The sequence below is a fragment of the Tetrao urogallus genome (assembly GCF_951394365.1).
Source record: "Tetrao urogallus genome assembly, chromosome: 3".
In the NCBI taxonomy this organism is placed as follows: domain Eukaryota; kingdom Metazoa; phylum Chordata; class Aves; order Galliformes; family Phasianidae; genus Tetrao; species Tetrao urogallus.
The window spans coordinates 53668819-53685943 of record NC_136815.1 but is presented as its reverse complement, the minus strand read 5'-3'; positions in this window follow the sequence as shown (position 1 = coordinate 53685943).

Here is a 17125-nt window from a genome sequence, read left to right as displayed (position 1 = left end):
AAGATGCAGAGATAACTCCAGTTGGTCAAAGCAATGAACTCTGAATCCAAATTACAAAGTATGCATGACCAAAGGGATACCTACAGTGAGTGATGACTGCATGATAGGCTAGTCAAGAAGAATGTGAACCCTAAGTACCAATGGGAAAAGGGGGAAAGGCTCACTTGCAGTTGGGCAATAGGGATCATTAATGGCTGCATCTTTCCAGTGTGGTATGCCTACATCGGGTAGGTTATCCGCTCTTGCAAGAACATTAAATAAGTTGTGATTCATAGCAAACTCTGCATGAGCCTATTGGAACTAGATATTTCTCACATTGAAACTAACAGAGACAGTTCCACTAGAATTTATGTGAGGATGAGATGGTCACATTTTTTCCATTTGTCTTCATGTTAGATTGTGAACTGGAGCATAACAAGCAACTTCTGCAATACATATCCTAGAATATCTACTGAAATTTTTAGTACTATTCACAAGGCAACTCCCACACCCTTGATGTTATCCAGTGTATTCAGGACAAAATTTTCCACTTTATCATCCAGATTTAATAGTCCTAGTTGTATGAGAGAGAATCTTTTGGTTTCAGCAAATGGTGCTTGCCCACCAAGGTGACAGGAGAAATTAACATACCCAGCACATAAAATGACAATGGCTAGCAGTTATTTTCAGACTTAATTCAAGGTGTAGATCAAGCTTGAGAATCTTTTCTCTTATTTTTTTTTTCCTATCAATTAAAATAAAGAAAGACTCAACCTCAGTCTGAACTAGAATGAATTCTGATGGAACTATAACTAACATCAGCATGCAACAGTCCAACAATACTGCTAATCATACCTTCTGCCCTGAAGGACTGTTGTGACAGATATGCTGTCTGTATGGCTATTGACTTCTGGGAGCATCTTGAAAATTAATGTATCTGTCTGGTCTGCTGGAACTAACCAAATGTGTGTAAATGTGAGAGGTGGGGTTGAGATCTCAAAACTACTGCAGATTTTTCTCCAAACAAGTAGTCATAGTTTACTGGAATGCATATGAAGGATGTACCTTTGTTCTGCTGCGGTACATGTTAGGTGAAAACACCCCCTGTGTATCCAACACTGTAGTAGAACATAATGCCTTCTAAATGCTACGTTGGTGTTTAGGAGTTTACTTGGGCTGAGGTTTGTCCAGCAACAGGTGAAGCACAAATCGTGGACCAAGTCAAGTCCACAGACAATTTAAAAGGACAACCCATGAAACACTGGAATGATATACGTATGTGTGTATCAAATGACAGGAAAGGTTATGGTAATTAATGGGTATGAATGGGTTGTGAGCAATATTTTGTATCCCTTGTTTTGTAAATATATATTTGTACATATTCTCATTACTATTATTTTTCTTTTTCTGACTTAGCAAATAGTTCTTTATCCCAAACCATGTTTCTTTTTTCTTCCCCATTCCACTGGGAGAGGGGAGCAAGTGAAGAGCTGTATGGTGCTTCGCTGCAGGCCAGGTTAAACCACAAATGTTCTCTGTGCTGGCATTAGATGCTGATAGTGAGCAGCTTTGGAAAATGGCTACTTCCAAACCATTTTCTTTTAATTGCCCAATATTTTTGTTTCTTTTTTCTTTTTACGAAGTGCCTTGTTTGCTTGCTTTGTGATCTGCAGAACAGAATAAGGACTGAAAAGCTCAGAGAGCACTTTAGTTTTCCATTTTCTTCTCTCTAGAACATTTTTTTGAACACACATTTGATATCTTAAGAAAAAAACTGGAGTTGAAAATCTCATTAAGTATGAAAGACAGAAATGGAAACTGGTTGCTAACTCCTAAATCATTGTGTCTAGAAGTTTATCCTGCAAACTGATATGGATTTTTTTTTTTATGGGGTTGGGTGAACTCTTTCTGGTTAACAGCTTTTTGAATAGAAAAGGTAAGATAAAGCATCTGAAAAGGGCTTAGAGGTTGTTCTCAACTTTTTCAGAAATCTGCAAATGAATAACTCATTAGGATCCCTTTAAATAGCCAGTTGAATGAGAGAAAGATAAGTTTCACAAACTTGGTACCCTTGAAATACTTTCTAAAACAAAGTTAAACTTCAGAAAATGGCTTTATATTTGTATTTCATATTCACATTGATCTCAGTAAGAGGTTTTGAATGCTCAGCAGTCACGTAACTCTGAATTCAGTGGTCTGATTTTGAGTGGAAATGTGACATTATTGTCCTTCATTTTTTTATCTCAGACTTTTTTCCACTCGATTCAAATTCTAACACCTCTGTCATTTTCTTTCATCTATTTATTGTCAGAAAGAGCTTTCAAGCAGCTAGCTTTAATGAAGTACTTTTAAGACTGTATATGATATTCATAAGCATTTCTTCATCTTCCATTTTTTTTCACTCACAGTACACAGCACGAGAATACAAAAGTCTACAAGGTAGAAAGAGTCAATAATATCTAGCTGCAAAAGTGACTTTTTTTGACAATTTTTCTGAAGACTGGTGGGCTATATAAATATACAGCAGACAATTGGGATCCACAGGGACCCCTTTAAGATCATTATGAATATTTGAAAGGATAACTAGAGCCAGCGGTACACAGGACAATCAATTGCTATGAATTTTTATTTCCCTAAACACTCAAAGGGAATGTCAGGACAGGTATGTATTATCAATAAGCTTCATTTAAGGAAACATGGGCACTATTTTAATAGGACCAGGGCAGGGCAAGAAAAAAAATGTCACACATAAGTAAACACATTTAAACAGAGGCTTTCAAAGCTAGTTATTTACTTAGTGCAATTATTTTAAAGCTCAATGCTTCTTACTATTTATAGATGTTGGATAGTGTTTTGTTTTTGTTTTTTTTTTTTTTTAATAAAATTCCAGCACCATTCTTTTGAAAACTTGAAAATCAGTCTCAGGAGTCTGCAAAACTGAAGAATGAAAAGCAAACTTCTTTATAAAACTTGAACATCAAATTAGAAATTGCGGTGTAGTAGGCAACTGCGAGACACCCGTCAGGATGTGACACGGCAGGACCTCCCAAGCTCTATGATTGATGTGTGGCACATGCTTTAGGGGCGTAGATGAGGCGCATAGGGTATACAAGCTAGGTTTCACGTCTAATAAGCGCCATTTTGCTGTTCATCATATTGGTGTGTATGCGCAGTTATTTGGTCCTGACTTGGTTAGGGTTGGTAGCATAGGAGGCAAGGCAACATTGCAGTTTTGAAGACATCCTCTCTTAGTTTTTTTAGAGACTACTTTTAAAGAAACAATGAGAGAAGAGTTCAGATCTTTAAGCTTATCATGATATTTCACCAAATAGTTTTAAATTATAGATTTTTGTCAGAGACAGTTTAAAATCTTTTTGTGCCTCTGGAAATCTGATTGTTACTGTATTGGCATCAATTTTTGCATATGTTTTGTGTTATATATATATAAAACACATTTTTATATATATTTTATATTATATATATATATTTATTTATATTTTATATATATTTTATATATATAAAACACATTTTGTATATATATAAGTATATATATCACACGCTTTTATAGGAAGTCTGGTCAGGCCCAAAATGTTGCTCCTAGCCAAGATTATGTTGAGATCATAGAATGATAGAATCACTGAGGTTGGGAAAAAAACACTGATATCATCTAGTCCAACTGTCAGCCCATCCCCACCATGCCCACTAACCATGTCCCACAGTGCCACATCCACATGTTTCTTGAACGCTTCCAGGTATGGTGACTCAGGTGATTCAAACACCACCCCAGGCAACCTGTTCCAGTACCTCGCTGGAGAGAATAAATTTTTTTCCAAATATCCAACCTGAGTAGTGTAGAAGTAGCTCAGAAGATCAAAATGGAAGTACCTATGCTACAAAAAAATAATACAGTATATATACCATTATAGTATGTCTACTACTACAATATTTCTACTATAAGAATGAAGGCTGTAATTTAGTGGAGTGGGTATTTAGCATGTGGATCACCATTAAAGCTTCTTCTTTGAGATCTTAAATACACTCCCACAAATCCATCTATTTTGTCAGCTGTGACATTAATGACTGGAAATATTCTGTGGAAGACACAGATGAAGGACTTGATACAGAACATGTCCCAGTTACTGCAAGTTAACCAGATAAATATATATACTCTGTGGTTTTTGTCATTGTCCTTATTCCAGCCCAGACAGTGCCAGACAAATCCACTGCCATGATGGGATGGTGTGGAACCAGCGCGGGTGCCTGCATTAGGTCAAGGATTGTTCCATACCAGATGATGTAGGCAGAAAGCTGTGGGCAGTTACCTGGGAGTTATTTGCTGATTGGGAACTGTAGAGTGTTGGTCAGAGAGAGTGATTCCATGGGTTGCTAGTAGTGCGTTGTATTGGTGTTGTATGTTCATCAGTGGGTGATTGCATTAGGAATATAATGTATTAGGAATATATTTAATATATGTTATAATTATTTCCATTTCCCTCTTCTGCCTTAGTAAATGGCTTTTGTATCAGCCCATGAGTTCTGTTTTATTTCTAGCTCTTCCATTTGTCCTGCTTGGGGGGGACGTAAGCAAACAGCTGCTACCAGGGTAAAACACTACAGTAATTCCAAAACACAACTTACAAGTAACTTAATAGTGTAAAATAGTTGCTGATTTTGAAGAAGCTAATAGCGAAAGATTAAAATACGGGATAAGATGTTTGTGTGGTGATTACTCGGGGACATTAAGGTGAAATGTTAAGTATCTGAAATCTGTTTCTTTGACTGTAGTCCAAAGAAAAGAAAAAACTGATTTTCATATAGTATTTATTATACAGAGTCCAGTGGTTATCAAAGGTGCTGAATCCATTACAAGCTTACAGAATTTCTCAAAGCTAAGGTCACAAGAGAATTCTTTTCTATTTCTGTTCCAGAAGCATTATTTATATAAAAATAATACCTTTTAAAAAAAACTCCTAAAAAGAAAATATGGAACATAGAGATCAGTGGTTTCTTTTTCAATACAGGTTTTGCCTTTGCAGTTCTCTTTTCTGTATGCTGTATCCTGAAGTTTCTTCTCAAGCTGTTTTTGATCTACAGAAAGCCATTAAGAGACTGTCAACTTAGGTATACTTGAAAATCTAGCTCAGCACTGAGGCCTCCTGGTTAAGTAACTAATGGACTAAAAACAAAACCACCAAACTCCCTTTCATTTATTTAATACCAGCATTGTTCAATTGAGTGCTAGGAGGTTGGATTTTTGTGGTTCCTGAAGTTAGGATTTCAACGTTAATATTGGCAAATATGTGTGAAGTATAGCCTGTTATTGTTTATCTTTTCACTGATAGACTGGATGCTTTGCCTCTGCTTGTTAATAGTGACCCTCTCAATTTAATATTGCTTGTACATGACTATAAAAATGGCTTGGAAATTTAGATACCCTTGTGTATAAGGGACATGGTTCATGAGGAAATACTGGCCAGTAGGTGGACAGTTGGACTAGATGGTATTAGAGATCTTTTTCAATCTTGGTGATTCTATGATCATTCTTAAACTTTACTTGAAACTATTAAATTTTCTTTAGAAGAAATGGTGTGAATAAAATGTGTCATATTAGTAGGATCAAGAATTAAGCCAATCTATCACTGGAAGAATCACTGGTATTCTAGAATGAGAAAGGCATAAACAATCCGACTTCTAGTCCCACAAATTCTTCCACAAAAATAACAATTTATTGCATTATTTTTAGAAGTTACTTTTAATTCTTAAAACACAAAGTGAATTCATGTGAGGTCTTATTTTCTGAATTGTTGAAATATAATCCTGTTTGAATGGTCATAATCACGAACAATAATTTTTTAGTCAGACTTTGCTTCACTGCCTTTGGGTATAGTAGGTTAATTTAAATTATCCTCCTCAGGACAGAAGAAGCAAAATAATCATAATATTTTCCTGTGCTTCTAAATTAAGATAAATCTCTGCACAGAAATGCAAAAAAAAACCAACCAACCAAACAAACAAAAAAAAAAAAAACAAAAACCAAAAATAACAAAAAAACACTCAACAAGGAACCTACAAGATGTTTGTTTATTAAGAAAATTTGAGAGTGGGATAAAAAAAATCCTCTTGCTAGTACCATGTTTAAGGTGCAGATAAATTATACTTAATTGCTACAGAGAAGCTCCTCAGACAGAAATCTTCCAGCAGAGCAAAGAAGGTAGCCAGAAATTTCTTAAGTCTGGATTAACATTCAGTCTGTAATGCACTTCTGTTGTGGTAGTGGACATAGTTCTCGAAGTACATCATATTGAGTTGTCTAATAGAATACATATACAAGTGTCATCTTATTGTGAGAAAATTTCTTGTTCCTTTTCAAAAAGTGGTGAAAGTAGGAGTCTGCTCACAAAGGAGGAAAAAAATGTGGCCTGAAGATCTGGACAAGAAATAAATTCTGAAGTTAGGAGATAATAACTAAAACAATCAGTGTTGCTAATGCCTGGATTCAGGTAAACATTATGTTCTCTAAACACATGTTTTCCTTTTGCTGATGGTTCATTAAATACTGGTTCAGTTGATATCACTGCAGTGATTTTTTTTGTTATCTATAAACATGTTTTGTTACTTGTTGTAGAGTGCAAGGAAACTACACTGGATTTTTTTCATTTTTTTTTCATTAGTACATTAATTCTGATAAATGGTTTTGCACATGGCTAACCATTTTCACTACCTTAAAGCAATTGAAGAGGTCTATGGAAGCTTTGATCTAAATTCCTAAGGGAGTATGACACTTTAAATCAGGGCTGCAAATGCCTTAATCACTTTTATTTTCACTATAGATGAACACTATGATGTAGATGAACTGATGACCCAGTTACTAATCTTGTTACTTGAATTCTTCTATATGCTTTGCTGTAGTTATCAACTCTGGATCTTACACTGATTTTTCAGCTCCTTGCTTTCTCTGCATTTCATATATTACTAGAAATGAGTTAAATGTTATCCCCCAGCAACCTTTAATTTTTAATGATACTGAAAATGCTTGCCAATGATTTAAATTCCCATCTTGCAATCAATTTGCATGGGCAGAATTTGCTGTTGCGGATTCAGTGAAATCTTATGTTCTGTTGCAGTCATTTCAGATATGAAGGAGTGTATGGAAACTGCTGAATCATGGCCTGTACCTCTGATTGATCACCTGAGGTAAGCAATGAGTCAACCCTGGGAGCACAGGTGAAGGCAATTCACCTGTGCTGCTGGAAGTGGTGGAGCCCGGTTCCACCTCTCCTAGACCCATTTAAGAGCTGCCTACGAGTGGAGAAGGATTTCTTTCTGGAGATCCCTCCTTTGGAGTTTTATGGTGAGCCCAGAACAAGGGTAAGCACTCTATCTATTCTCTTTTTGTTATTGTAACCTGCTTAGCCAAAACTCTCTTGTTTATTTCATACTTATAACATCTTTATATTCATTGATTATACAAGGAGTCAACTACGATACAATGATCTGTGCATATTTCATGCTGGAGATTTCCCAGAATCACATAGAATGGCTTGGGTTGGAAGGGACTTCAAGGATCATGAATTCTCCAACCCCCCTGCCACATGTAGGGCCACTAACCTCCCCATTTAATACTAGACCAGGCTGCCCAGGACCCCATCCAACCTGTCCTTGAACACCTCTAGGGAGGTGGCACGTATCTAAGTTTCAAGCCTTAGGACAGTGCTCATAGATAAGGCTCCTAGAAGAGCTTTAAGATAATTGAGATGAATGAAGCTATTAAAAACAGTGCTAAAATTGTCAAACACTGAAGAAAAAGACAGTGTCCATTACTACCACTACTACCAATTCAAGTGTTCAGTCAGAGCAATGCTGTAGAAATACAGTCCAAACACAAGCATAAGAACAGTTTTCTCACTGACAGACCTGATAGTAAAATCGTAACTGCTTTCCAGACTATTTCTCCCTCATTGCTGTAGCTTCTCTGCTTACCTGGCCTTCATGTAACAAATCTCATCCTCTTTCAGCATTCTCAACTGATGCTCCCTGTATTGATCTCTTCATTGTTCAGTCTTTAGAAATTTCCTCAGTGCTTTCTTCCAAATGAGAGCAGTCACAGTGGAATACTGCGCTATGCAGGAGGATTTGGCACGAAGGCACTAAATATAATATATTGATAAGTGATAAGTGATAAAATATGGTTGAATATAAGAGGCTTTTAAAACAAAAAATACTAATATCATAGAAAACAGTAAAAGCATTATGTATAGTGACTCACTAGAAAAAGTTAAATGTATTACTCTAGAGACAAGCAAGGACTAAATAAAGAATATTTGAAGTTTTTCTGGCTGACACTAACAACTGCAATCTACAGTTTTTCTATACAATGCTGTAGCAGACTAAGAACTCACACAGAAGAATTATGCTGTTGTAGACTAAGAACTCACACAGAAGAATTGTACTCATGAGTATAATTTTTGGCTACAGGGAAACATGGGGGAAAAAAGTTGAGTTGCTTTCACATAACTGAGCGAAGGTATATCGATAGGAAATTACTACATGGTCTTGTTCTTTAAATATCTTTTTATTGAGATATATGATGTAGCTCTAATTTTCCTAAGATCCATTTATTTGGTGAAACAGTTACCTACAGCCATGAAAAGTCTTTGTTATGAGATTGTCCTGGCTTCAGATAGTTAATTTTCTTGCTAGTAGCTGGTATAATGTTAAGTTTCTGGTTTAGGAGAAGAGCAGTGTTGATAACTTATCTATGTTTAAGTTGTTGCTGAGCAGTCCTTACACTAAATCATGAACATTTCAGCTCCTTGTGCTGCTCCCCCATCAAGGGTCTGGGGGTATGAGAGGAACTGGAAGAGTATATAGTCAGGATGGCTCACTGAGACTGACCAAAGGTATGTCCAACACCATGTAACATTGTGCTGAATGATAGAAGTGGTGGGAGGTGATTGGTGGGGCTGACACTGCTAGGAGACTGGACACTGGTTGGTTGATGGTGAGAGATTGTGTTGTGAAAAACTTTCTTTTTAAATTAATTTATCCTTATCTCAACACATGAGTACTCACGTTTACTTTGTGATTTTCTTCTCCATCCTACTATGCATGCGGTGGGAAGAGCGAACAAGCAAATGCCTGTGTGATGCTTAGCTGTGTGGTGGAGTAAACTACAGCAGGCACTGTGGTCTAACTGCTTGTTTATATAAAACAAAAGATCTCTGCTATTCCTCTGTGTAATTAAGAACATCAGCAAGTAGTACCTGCCTATCTTAATAACTGGCATTCCAGAAGAAATTAGTATAGATTCCACAAATCAACCCGGGAGTTCACAGCCCCTGATGCATTTAAATAGATTTGTAATGCAGAAAAGAGGGGAAGAATTAATTCAGGCTTAAGTTTCAGGAATATGTTCCTCAAGGTAGGAATACATTTTAATTTGTAGGCATATAGGTGAGTTATTTCTTGAACTTACAGGTGACTAATATTGTATACTTTGCTGGGGTACAGAGATAGTTAGGTTAGGTGTAGAGAAATGTACTGATGTGACTGCAGTACAGTCTGGCAGGAAGATAAACAGGCTGATTTTTAGGGTTTATTTTCAGTCTGTATTTCTTTGCCAAATTTGAATGCTCCTAAGAATTAGGTCAGTCTTCCAAAGTCTTGCAAATCTCCCTCTGGAAATGACCTTTTCTCCCACACCATGAAGTTTCATCTTCAGGTGACAGGAGGGTTTTTGTTGTTCCCTTTCTCTGAAATACTTAGTGAGGGTTCATGCTGTAGGTGATGTGACTGTGTTGCCTTTTTTTTTTCTTCTTCTTCTTAAAAAGGGAAGGAAGATACAACAGATATGTGCAAAATAATGTTCTAGCCTGACTCAAATAGGCAGGAAGGATTAAAGTGTCAAACTCTGTACATTCTGCACGTTCTTTGCATAAGAGAGATGTGTGGGTATATGCATTTATATATACATAAATGTATGTGTATGCTTTGTTATGTACCTGTCTAAGGAGATGATTGTGGAAATGAAGAATGAGATAGAAATTCCATAGGATAATACATAATTAACAACGTTATGTAGTCCAGTAAGAAATTCTCTGCAATGATATTTTGGTGCTACTCCAATTTGTCAAGTTTAGGGTAAGCCCTTCAAAGTCAATTATTTTTGTTGTTTTGTTATCTACAAAATATTTCATCTTGGTATATTTATTACACTTGTAACTGCATCAGAATTACTGTTTCTTCATAGTTGATCTGTAATAAATGATGTATTCTAAGAGGAAATAACTAGCTCTGCTATAAATCATTGATTTTTATGGACAAAAGTTGATACTCTACAGTTCAGTTTTGCAATTTACAAGATAATAGAAGAATTTCTTCCCATTCCCTCCACACCCTTGCCCTGATTCTGTCTTATTTACAAGCATCTCGGTTGGTTTAATAAATAATGGCTGAAATATTTCATTTTAATTAGTATAAAATGGCATTTGTTTTTCTGTATTTAGAGGAGGGATTTGGAGGTGCTGCCAAATGAAAGATTAACACTGAAACAGAGATCTGAATAAATACATAGTATTTCAAACTGAATTCACAAAACACACATTGGATCGCATTTTTAGATAAAGCTCTTGCATTTAATATGATAGTACAACCCTGCTGCTTGGACTGTGATAAATTGCTCAGTGTTTGTCTGCTGGGACATAAGAGGACAAGATATTATCCTTAACCCCAGAACTGTCAAGTCTGATTATTTTTTAAGAAGCTTAATAGCTCTGGGAGCAATAAAAAGAAGTGTAGAGGGGAGAAGGGGAAGAGGAAGGAGAACAGGGGAATGTGTTGCTGGTGTTTTTATGTTACTACTAGAAATAATTCAGTCTGGGAATTCATGGTGTTGGTTCTTTTTTCCCCCTGTTTGGATAATAAATCTAAGAAAATGGCATTAGACATAGAAAAGCATGGCTATTGCTGCTAACATATCTGCAGAATAAGTCATCAAGAAAGGAGTAGTTAGTTCATAACAGAGCAAATGCAAGTATATATATGTATATATACTGCCTGTGATCTCAGTGGATTTGTCATTGCCAGGCTTCTGAGAGCATGGAGGAGCTGGGGGGAAGTGGCTGTCCAGGCTCAGAGCCATTGGCTACTACAAGGTTAGACTTGCTGGATGTCAACACTTTTGCTGTGTCACATTTGATAAGAATGTGTTAAAATATTATGGGAACAGGGGGTGTACATAGGCCATGTCTTTGCTGTTGGCTGGCTCAGCATGTTACAACGGAAGATTGGAAAGTGTGTGATTGAAAGCCCTGATTTTTTTCCTGATACAAAATTGGAATTTCTGGTTCTTCAAATGTGCAATCTCCATAAAAAGAAAAGGCCAACTTTTCTGATTTTTGTTTTGGTCCAGTTTCTAGTGCTAACATTAAGGAAGTTAGCTTCTCTAGTGCTCTTTGCTCGTTGTTGATTCCTATTGGTGTTCAAGGTTGTCAGGAAAATGAATGCTCACTAAGATGTTTCATACTGTGTGCCAGTACTGTATACTAGATGTTTAGGTGCAGTATCAACTAAGTCTGAATAAAGAGTAAGGGTTTTATGAAGATGGAAAGGGATGAGATTAAAGTATGGATATTGGGAATACTGTTTGAACCAAACTGCAGGTGAGCAAAAGGGAGGTGAGACAAATGCATGATGCCTGTCCCAGGACTGCTGTTTTGGTGGGAGATGAGAAGTATCCAAGTCTGCATTTATTTCTGAGAAACATTAAATTGAGTTAAAAAGTTGGTCAGATTTCTTTAATTGTCAAGAACAACTCACCTTTGGCAATTCCTTGATTTATTGTTTTGTTGCAGCTGTTTGCCATAGCATAGAAACTTTCCAGTAAAAATGCTTGTAATCAAGGAATTAAATTGTGACTAATCCAGCTTTTTCAATGTATTTCATTTGATAATAGTCATTATCCGTTGGAGAGAAGAATTCACTAAAGTAGATAAGCAATCCTTTCCTCCTTTCAGTAGTTTGGGTCAGCTGACATATAATTTGAAACAATATATGTATTACCAATACAGAGAGAGCATGCTGAGTCTTAAATTCAGTCAGTAGCACTCTTATTTTTAAGAATCAGAATTTTATCTCAACAAAACAGTCCTTAAAAAAAAAAAAAACAACACAAACAAACCACAAAAAACTTGTATTGTTGTGCATTTTTTTTTTATATTTGTTTTTACTTGCTGTATTTTTTTAAGCTCTGTGCCTTTTCCTTAGTGTACTGGTATTAAATCTCACTCTCATGGTGGATTATGTATGAAGATATTCAAAACGAATGCACTTGTTGTTAAGGGAAAAATAAAAATATCAAAATAATGCTTTTTTTTTTTTTTTTTTTTTTTTTCAAAGACAGTTTCAAACACATTTCAGCTAATGAATAAAACTGAAAAAGTAAGATTTTTCAATTTTGCTAAAAATAAGTTATTTAAAGTTCTTTGGCATCCAACTACAAAGAAAATTGAGATAGAAATATGTTGATGTTTTCTGCTCATGCAGTGTAATAAATTTGTGGCTGGTATGAGTGGTGACAAACATTTGCTTAATCTAGATTATAAGGAATGATAAGAAGATGCATCATTTTAATGTAATTGGCAGATAAGTAATAAACAAGATGACATACCTAGCTGCAATTATAGGAAAATATATAAGTTCATATTACATGCATATTTAAAAAAAAAAAAAAAGTGTTAGTAATGCGCTTGAACAGTACATGCAAAAGGTTTAGGAGGAGTCAGCTGCAGTGAAGTTGTGTTTCAGAGTGCAGAAATATATTTTATGGAGAACGATACTTGTCTCACTCCAATTTATAGGAGGGAGAAGAGGTTCTTTTAATATATGTATACCCGATGGCGAGATTAAGACATAGAGGATCAAATGTTCGCCCAACCAGTTTATTACAAATCCTAGTTCCTAGAGATATAGGGAAAGGGAGATGGGTGATAGAAAAGAGAGGAAATAAAAAGCAAGGAATCTTTATAGAAAGCAAGAGACAGATAGTCACCACCGTGTGTCCAGCAAGGTCTCAGGAACTCATCTGGTCACCACAAGGGATGGGAGGAAGCAAGCAGGCTCTGGGAGTGCAGGGGTAGTGGTTCTTCAAAAGAGGTTTTCCTCTCAGGGAATTTTTCAAAGGCTTCTTTGGGTGCTCTTCAAAATCCTCAGTTTAGTGAAGGCCTTTTTATCCCCCATTTCTCTGGGTTTTTTCTTCTTTTCTCTCTGTTAGTGTGACATACCTGGCCCAGCAGATAAGCCAGCAGGGAGTGGTCCCTTCGTTGCCATGCACAAGCATTATCACCTTTTGCAGTGGTCAGCTCCTTCAAGCCACACCCCTGGAAAAAGACTGTTTGTCCTGCTTCTGCTTATCTTTACAATCATCAGCAGATGTTCTGTGGCACAGTGACACCCACCACTTGGCCCCCCTAGATAATTTGCAGTTGTCACTTAGAGTCTTATCACCAGAAAGGCTTCACAAAGCAAGTTTTGAGACAAAAAGAGAAGCAGTTTTGTCTTTCATAGTACTCCAGTTGATATACGTGCTGTAATCCTAAGGTCTGTTTTATGTTATGATAATCAAAAGTGAGAAAGGTCGTACCTCTTGGCTGCGTCATTTATTAACTTTATAAGTTGTTACAGTCCTTCACATTACTTAAACTTCAGGGTTTGGGGATTTTCAGAGGGCTGAAGGAAGGTAGATTGGCCATGTAACTTGGTCTACTAATTACTAGTTTTACTACTTTACATTACTACTACTACTTCTTTTTTGTTTTGCAAATATAATAATAATTAGGGGCTTATCATTAGCATAAAATGAGAAAATTACTTGAAATAAAATGCTAAAAGTATTGTAAATAATAGCGTATATTCAAGTATGCACAAGTCTGTGAATTATAATTTTATAATTGTTCAGGAGGAGAGCGTTCTAAACTGAATATTTTCATTTTTGTAGTAGCTGTTACAATGCAGAAGTTTGCATTTTAAATATTTTCTTTTGAAGAATGTTTGAGAATTTTACTGTAGAATAGCATTTTGATATGAGCATGATCTATGGTACTAAACAAGTGGAGTATTGGCTTGATTTTTAAGGAATTTGAGAAATCTATAGGTTGCTCTTAAGTAATGCCTCCTACTTATTACCACAGAAGCTACAAGAACTACAGTGAGCACGGCGACATTGTTTGATAGAGCAAATTGTCAGCTACAAAACACCATTTTTCATCATAGCTATCACCGTTAGCTATGTGTTTTTGCCATCCGTGAACAAGAGCCTGCCTGCTGTGTTCATAAAAATCTGCATTAGCGAAGATGACCCACTGCCACGGTTTTCACTGCTAAAAAGGACCACCCATCACCTCACTGTACTCATGTGCACTTGTTGGTCTCCATCAACAGCCAGCATCAGTGAATGTCAATGTGTTCAATTTTTTCCTCACTGAGGAATTCAATGACTCTATTCTGCTTCATACACACTTCTGTCAGATGCATTTTTGTCAGACTGCCCCTCTGCTGCCATATGTCACACAGCAACAAAATGTCATGGAATAAGAGTGGGAAGGTTCAGCCTCTACTGCCATTCCACCAACATCCATCTCTGCTGTCACTGGCCAATATCATAAAACAAGAGGCACTACTTTTGGAGTCCTTAGAAGTTCTAAGGAAAGTACCAGTGACAGTATTTTCAATGATTTTGCTTCTGCTTTCATTGTAAATTTCCAAAGTGGGCTGCCTCCTTTTTCTGTGTTTGAAAAGTTTGAGAATTTTGAAGGAAAAGGTAATCCTAAGTCTGACTTAATAGAAAGTATGAAAGCAGCTGCCAAAGTGTTCAAGATCAAGGAGACAGCTGCAGTTTCAAACGAAAAGCTTTAAAGCTTTAATCTGTGCCGTGATGAAAAAGCTTCCCTTAATCTATCATAAAAGATTTTTTGTGGTAGCAAATAATAAGAAGAACAAGACTGAGAACTAAAAATGACTGCAGAGTGTAGCTTTGAATCACTGAAAATTAGCTGGAAAATGTGTATGTGCATGGCCATGCTGTCCAGTAGAAGGGAGAGGAAAGCATAGCCAACAAATGAACAAAAAAAGTCCCACGTGTTTAGAAACAAGGAAATAACATATTTTGGGCTAGATTTAACATTCTTACCTAAGAAAAGTTAAATGTTACACATGTGACTGTTGAGGTAATTGTATTTCAATAGCAATAAAGGCAGTGAAATGTTACTACTTTTTTTTTGCCTGAACACATGATCAAACTGAGTATTCAGCATACTGGGTGATAAAAAACAATTTGATCTAATGTTAAAATTAGATGGCAAATATCTGAGAAGAAGAGAAAGAAAGAGGATTTCAAAGGCTAGAACAAAATTGGAGTAGCTGGAATTAGTCTGAAGAAAGCTATCAAGTTTAAAGTTACTTTTGAAAACTATGAAGCCAAACTAATAAATATATTAGTGAACGTGCTTGATAGCCTAATTATTTTATTAACGTTCAGATCTGACATCAAGTAATTCCTGTATCATGGGTAATTCCCTTAATAATTCAAGTACATTAGTTTTTTTAAGCAAAGCCCGGACTCTTTACATGTAGCACTGTCTTTCCCTTGCTGTGGGGTACTGTAATAGCATTCTCAATGAACACAACTCAATCTGCAAAGCATACTATGCCAAACATTATTGACCTACTGATGTTATTGCAATGGTATTACTGGTTTTTTGTTTGTTTGTTTGTTTGTTTGTTTTTTTCCTGTTAAGAAGTTATAGTACTCTTGTATTCTATTGTGTTAGAAGAAGTGTTTTTACCTCAGTTTCCATTCATGCTGGAGTTTTTCTGTTAAACTCATTCTCCTCTAGTACTTTTTTCTACCACCTTCTGGCAGCGTTGATTTGACATGTTAGTGTAGCTCTTCACATGCATCTTGAGATTTAGTGTATTAATAATTCATATCATGAAGCTATGATCTAATTTAAAGATTTGAAGTAAAAGGCTAAATTGAGTTTTATGTACTTGGCCAAAAACAGGTGTATGTATGCTTTATTCTTTAATCTAGTTATAAGTTCTTGCTTTGCAGAGCTACTTGTGGACATTTAAGGCAAACTTTTTCTAATACTAGCAAGAGTACAGATAGTCACAAAACCAAAAAAAAAATTGCACAGGCAGGATCTTGGTGATTTCTTTTTTTTTTTTTTTTTTTTTTTTTTTTTTTTTTTTAAAAAAAAAGGTTTTGTAGGGAGCCATATGTTTGAAGCTCCCAAGGCAGAATCTGAAGTGACTGATGATGAAATCCAAGTTTTAATAGTTGATTGTGGGATAGGGAATAACTTCATAAAATTAGCTGATTGTCCTGTTATGGGATGGGTTGTACTTTCAAGAAAGAAGTTGTCAAAGCACAGTGCAATGAAGTGAGTTTCTCAGTTATGTACTGCTCCATACATGTATTCTACTCTAGACTGCTTCTTGCTCTTGTATGATAGAAATTCCTGGGATTTCTTATATTTATGTGATCATAAAGGAAAGTAAATTATTCTCTATCTCTCAATTCTGTGTAAATATTTGTAATACAGCGTACTTCAACTAAGGGGTGAGCAAACGTAAAAATGTGCTTTTCTTAAAAAAAAATTATAGAAGTTTTATGATGCATCATCTTGATAACTTCTTTAAATTTCTTCTGTTTAGTTAACAATGAATGTTTTATGTACATGAATTTAGTAACTCTCTATCTGCTGACTTGTTTCTTACCAGTCTCTTTGGCTTTGTCACCATAACGTGTTCTCTTCGTTTTTTTATTGTAAATGCGACTATAGTAAGGCAAGTACTGCATTATATTCACATCTTCAGCAGAAATGTCTCTTAAAAATTAATGGGAGACAGTATCTATGACTAGGGAACGTAATCTGATACTTTAGGAAACCTTTTAGTATCAATCATTTGAATGTATATTCATGCACATCGTTGTGGAAAACTGAGGAAAGAGGTCTAGTTGGAAATCATTTTCAATCATCTGTAAATGTTAATAATGCTGAAACTCAGTGCTGTAGAGAAGATAGAGGTCCTAGGCAAAAAGTTTGGGAAAAAAAAAAAAAAAAAAAAAAGTCAAGATGTACATATC